Here is a 5920-nt window from a genome sequence, read left to right as displayed (position 1 = left end):
TGTATCTACCTCTGGGTGGAACCAAATACCTTTTTATACAAACTATGTACCACCCCAATTAAATTATCAGGCTCTTGGAATTGTCAGAATAAAGTGTTTATCAACTGAATTAAAAAAACAGAGATAAGATTTGATTAATTATTTCATGTACCTCTGGAAGAATCAGGGGAGCCCAGTACTTCACTGGAGCCAACAAGCATTCAGAGTAAATTCAGCTCAGTTGATTAGGGTCTTATTTGCCCCACAGGAAAAACACCACCTATGCCTTTGTTTGTAGAATCACATCAGCATTTTACATTGGCAGAAATATGCTCCCAGCTGCCCAAGTCTGTGGTTTCTCTAATCATACATTAAAGGACTTGCGACCTTAAATAACCCACAAGGGCTTGAATAACAGAGCTGGGAATCCCTTCCTGGCAACCACAGTGGAATCTGTTGATCTATCATTTTGCATCATGTTGGGTAGGTTAACACTTGCTCTCAAAGACCTACTAGATGGTTCACTTAGTCAGTGGCAGCCCCCAGACCAATATGACCCTCATGGGCTTTGGGCTTTTTTTCTTACTCTAAATGAACTTTTAACATATGCCAGGCAGTGTTACAAATGCTTTATAGATATTAATCTTCATTCAGTTCAGTTCAGTTGCTCAGTCACGTCTGACTCTTTGCAACCCCATGGACTGCAGCACGCCAGTTAGGTAGCATCATTATTTCTATTTAATAAAAGAGGAAAATGAGGCACAGAGAGGTGAAAGCAACTGCCTAAGACCACAGCTTTATGCAGTAGAGAAGTGAAGATTCCAATTCCTATCTTTTCATTCACAAGGTATCCACAGACGAATCCTATTCCTTCCAGCAGAGTTTTCCAAAATTCAGCCATTCACATACCACACAGGACTGATTGTTGACATACCACAGACTACCTTTAATATCGCTTATTTAATATATTTTTAAAAATCAATACATTTTTTAAAAGCTTTAGTTTTTTGCCAGGGTATAGAATATACAAACTCACACAATTCACGTGTTAATTTTTTTCTAATCCACATGAAAGTCAATTTATAACTCTTAAAAATGTTGTCCTTGTCCTTCCTAAAATTTTCCCTCTACCATCCAGGGACATTCAGTTTTCCTCTGCCTGGGCTGTAAACTAGAAGTTATTTGTTCTGCACACTAAAAATGTACAATCATTCAGCACAGTTAATCGTCACAGGGTACCTGCTATGTTTCAGGCAATGTGCTGGTGAAGACTTCATTCCACATCACCTCCTCCATGAAGCTGAGCCAGATAACCAGAGCCCACACAGATTTCTGCCTGCCCTGGGTCCAGAGTATGCACTGGGTAATTGAGAGTTTTACTGTAGACAGTCCTACTGTCTATGTCTTCTCTCCTCAGTAAGATGCTAAGCCCCTCTGGAATATTACCACTTGATCCCCAAAACCACAAACAAAAGAGCCTTGAATATATGCGTAGTGATTGATTAAAGAACAGTGTTAATGCCCATGGTGAAAGTGATCAGATCGAGACACAGGAAGAGATCAAAGACAAAGCCCCTAGTCTTTACCAGGCACCTTTCCACCATTAACTTATTCATTTGGAATTAATGTCCACAGAAGCTCTGTGTGGTAGGAAACTGAGGTGAAGAGTGGCCAAGTAGATTGCAGAAGTTCATGCAGCTGGCAGGGAGCGGAGTTGAGAATTGGCTGATTCCAGGTGAGCAGCTTTTCTACTGCAGCAGCCTCTGCACTCTGCTTCCAGCAGAAAAAGACACTTTGAGAGGAGAAGTGAAGACAGACTTCCCCATCAGGGAGAGACTCTGCAATTCCTCATTGCCTCAAAACAAGAGTCCTCTCTGCCAAGAGCTAAATTAATCAGCAATAACAAATTGTGACCATTGGCAAAAGGCTATGGAAAGAGAACTTTAGCATAGATGACCAGGGTAATTAACCACCAACACAGTTCTGAGAACCAGAGTCTTGACTAGGCTCCCATTCTCCACTCTGAGTCATCCAAATTCCGGGCTAGAGCATGGCCAATCGGTTTGTGCCTGAATGGGCTGGGCACCTGTGGGTCCGGCAGCTGCAAGGTTGTTGTTGTTGTTGTTGTTGTTGTTTTTAATCTTGGCTCCTTCACTGGGACTTAACCAGTCATGCCTGGGAGGAAGGGATGACGAGGCTCTTGACTCTGTTCAAACTCTTGGTTGGAGAGCCAGGTGGGGGCTGGCAAGGAAGAAGAAAGAAAAAGAAGAGAGCTGAATATTTGCTGCAAGTTCAAGTACAGGTCTTCAACCCTTGCTCCCACAATAATCCCACGCAAAGAGCATCATTATCCTTACGTGGAGAAAAAAACCCTAAATCCCTAAACTATGAGCTCACACCAGGATTAAATCTCCTCACCATCCTGCAAATTAAAAAAGACTGGCATTTGCTTCTACTGAAACTCAATATCCTTGATGTTTTAAGACAAAAGATGTTACCTTTAGTTACTTTTCATTAACACAATCTGCATTCTCTGGAAACAGACCCCTCAAAGTCTCACCCCTCTCCCTGCATATTTGAAGAGACTTCTAGAGTAAAGTGTGTCTCTCTCTGCCGAGTGGCCAGCGCAGGCTGGCTTCGAGTCAGGCTAAAGGAAGAAGGTGGAAAGGTGGTGAACCTTGGCACACAGAGCCACATTGTCTGCAGGTCAGCGAATGGCGGCCAGGACCTGTCCTCACACCTGCTGAGGTGTTTAGAGGCCACCAAGAAACTGCTCTGCTCCTCACTTGGGCATTCCCTTCCAGCTTGACTGGCAGGGACTTAGAAACAATAAACTGGGTATGTGAATTGTGTCAATTAAAAAATCGTAATCTTACTCAACATTAAACTCTTCCTTTTCAAACTTTTCCTTAGAAATACGTTCCTGTTTCAGTCACTTTTTCAACACACATGCCCCAAAGAAAAGAGAGGGTGGAGGTTGTGGGTATGTACATCAGAAAGTCCCTGGTCCTCTGGAAGGGAAAAACAAAAGAGCTGAATTTATCTCCCAGAATATGCTTGTCCTTGAACCACAGCATACAGGCTGTGAGGGCACCTTGTGAGTATGCCTGGGGACCAAGATAATTTCCATGAGGACATTACATATTTTGAACAAATTTTCTCCTGGTGGAAGCAAGTGTTTAATGATAATAATAGCTAATGTTTGGTCAGGTGTCAGTCTTTGAAGCATTTAACATGGTTGAACTCTTGGCCCTTCATAATGAAATTGTTATCTTGCTATAATCGCCATTCCACAGACAAGGAATTGGAAGCACAGAGTGTTTGGTCCAAGATCCATCCAGTGGAGAAGTAGGGGAGTCACATGCAACCTAGTTGGAATATCTATAGCATCCAGTCACTCACTCTTTCCTAACATTCAAGAGATGGGGCAGGATATGTGCAGTCAAGGCAGGTTAGCCTCTTCCTCTGCCCACTTTGGAGATGAACAGGCATGTGCCCTCTGCTGAGCTAACCTCTTGGATCCCACTCTCAACAGGCAGCTGGACTGGGCTCTCTAGGTGAGGAAAAGGGAAGTTTGCACAAGAACAGCATGGTCCAACTGTTAAAGATGAGTGCCAAAAGACAGGTCTTTCAGAGACATGGAGTTAAAGGGGTGGCGTCAACAAAGACACTTGTAACTGGGGTTGTTCATGAACTGTACAAAGTGAGGAGTGTTGTAACTAATGAGGAGGGGAATTAAATATGAAGCTGGGAAGGAAAAGCAGGCTCCGGGATCTCAGAGAGCTTTGCACCAAGGAATTTGATTTTATCCTGCAGGTCAGTGCTTCACCTATGCTTCCACTTTAAAATCTTAAGGGAATGATTGCCTATCTCTGTAAGTTCCGGGTCAGGAGCCAACAATCCCAAGTGTGAAATTCCTCTGGAATTCCATGTTTTATCTTTAATAGCCAGGAAACTTATGTATTCTACTCCATAATATGTTTTCATTTGTTAATGTAAAAATTACATTTTAAATTTATCACTAATGGCATTACAAAAGATCTATTGTATTTATCATGTGCCCTTGCTTACACCATGAGGCTCTTCACCTGGAGAAGGACCCCTCCCCTGGTTTGAGAATCACAGGTTTAGACAAGAGGAGCCATTGAAAGGTATTAAACTAGGAAGGGACATCATTCAATCTGAATTTTAGAAAGCACTCTGTGGCAACAGCATGGGGAATGGAGTAGAGAGGAGGGAAGGCAAAGGAGAGGGAGACAACCAGTTAGGAAACAATGCCAATATCACAGGTCAAAGATGGTGTAAAAAGCCAGAAAGAAAACAGTATTCTGAGCCCTTTAACTAGGTATGTCTCTGGAGAATAAGAACCAAAAAGAGGTATTTTTCTCAAGACTGAAAGAAATGTCTAGAATTCAGTCTAGAAGATGATCTTTGCTAGTTCTTTTAAAAAATTTTTATAATCTAATGTTGGTGCTGGATTCTCAATATTCAGACTCTGCATGAGTTTAGGGCACCAGCAAAGTAGGGGTACAGAGAGAGAAGGAAAGAGAAATTAGAATACACCATAGTGCCATCCTACATCTAAGATCTATGTCATTTTGAGAGATGAGGTTATTTAATGATTCGATACTGTTTTCATTTTTACTTGCTTAAGGGAGTGTGGGCACTGTAATCTTTCAGGGTGATGCTCCTTAACTTTAATCTAGTCCAGGAGGAGGACACCGAGTTCCCATATTTTGGGAGCCTGAGCAGACCAGAGGACACAGTAGGAGTCATGCACACTCACCCAAAGACAGAAGGGTTTTCTCAATCACCGATGCACTTTTATTGGTGGGGAGAGTCACAGAATTTACTGAGTAGTTACAAATGGTTCCACTGCTGGAAAAACTGGCATACAACAGCACCTGGAGGCCTGGCAAACAAATGTCTAGGCTTCACAATTCTACACAGGCTCACTTCTTAGATCCCATATGATGACATGGTTGGATTCAACCAATACATTTTCTCTGCCAATGGAAATAGTATTTGTATAAACAGTTAATTTGCCACTGTTTCTCACTGCAGGAATGAAACTCTTATTTTCCTTCCCAACTTAAGCCTAACTTAAATCCTGGTTTTATCAAGAGAAGATAAATTGTTAATTTTCTCTGACTCTTTCCAACAGGGCTTCCTAGTTGCTAGCTCATCATATCTGACATCTTCATTTTCTGGGCAAAAATATAAAAAAAAACCCAGTAATATTGGGGATAAGTTGTAAAATAATAAAAATTATAATAATAACATGTCTCTTATTTAGCACTTATTCTATGCCAGAGCCTGTGCTAAGTGACTTACTTTCATTGTCTCAGTTGATCTCCACAAGAAATCAATAAGATCTGTAATCATAATTATCAGAGACTGAGGCTTTTAGAAATGGCAAAGCTGAGATTCATACCGTGGCAGACAAATTTCGAGTCTGTCTCTCTTCACCTATGAGCTATATTGATTGTTCTTCTGCCAAGAAGCTTGGGTCTTCCATTCAGGGGATAACTCAGCCAGAATTGGCCTACACACATCCCATTTTGAGCTCAATATCTTTCTGTTGGTAGTACTTCCTGAAGCCTTTCAGTGATTCACTTCCGGGTCACCTCTACCCTCTGCGAGCCTTGTGAGACCTTTAAACGTCAGAGCCACATTTGTTCTTTTGAGCTACAGCACTTCTTTTCCTGGGGACATGCTATTTTCATTAGGATTAAAACTGCCCTCAGCAATAAATATTAAAAACCTGCCCAGTGAAAAGAGCAGCTTCCTCAGAAGCTTATGAGGATTAGAATTTTTAAGAAGGCCCTGCTACATACGACCACCCCTCTTCTTCGCTACCCTTTTGTGTGCTCCTGCGTGGGTGTGCTTTCAGCATCAATCAGATTTGGTATTTTGCTCAAATCCGTTCATACTAATTGTC

The 5920-nt window shown here is 41.8% G+C and overlaps 1 long non-coding RNA gene across 1 annotated transcript; it reads right to left on the bottom strand.

Annotated features, from left to right (window-relative positions):
* Positions 1-904: 904 nt before the first annotated feature.
* On the bottom strand, positions 905-5575 carry LOC145545859 (uncharacterized). The gene is made up of 2 exons (XR_014082399.1): positions 5314-5575; positions 905-2220 (listed from the first exon to the last, which is right to left on the bottom strand). It is a non-coding gene; the product is annotated as an uncharacterized LOC145545859 (long non-coding RNA).
* Positions 5576-5920: the final 345 nt, after the last annotated feature.

This window comes from Giraffa tippelskirchi, chromosome 1 (assembly GCF_054371585.1).
Source record: "Giraffa tippelskirchi isolate mGirTip1 chromosome 1, T2T-mGirTip1v1.2.pri, whole genome shotgun sequence".
NCBI classification, from domain to species: Eukaryota; Metazoa; Chordata; class Mammalia; order Artiodactyla; family Giraffidae; genus Giraffa; species Giraffa tippelskirchi.
This window is presented reverse-complemented; position numbering and strand designations above follow the sequence as displayed.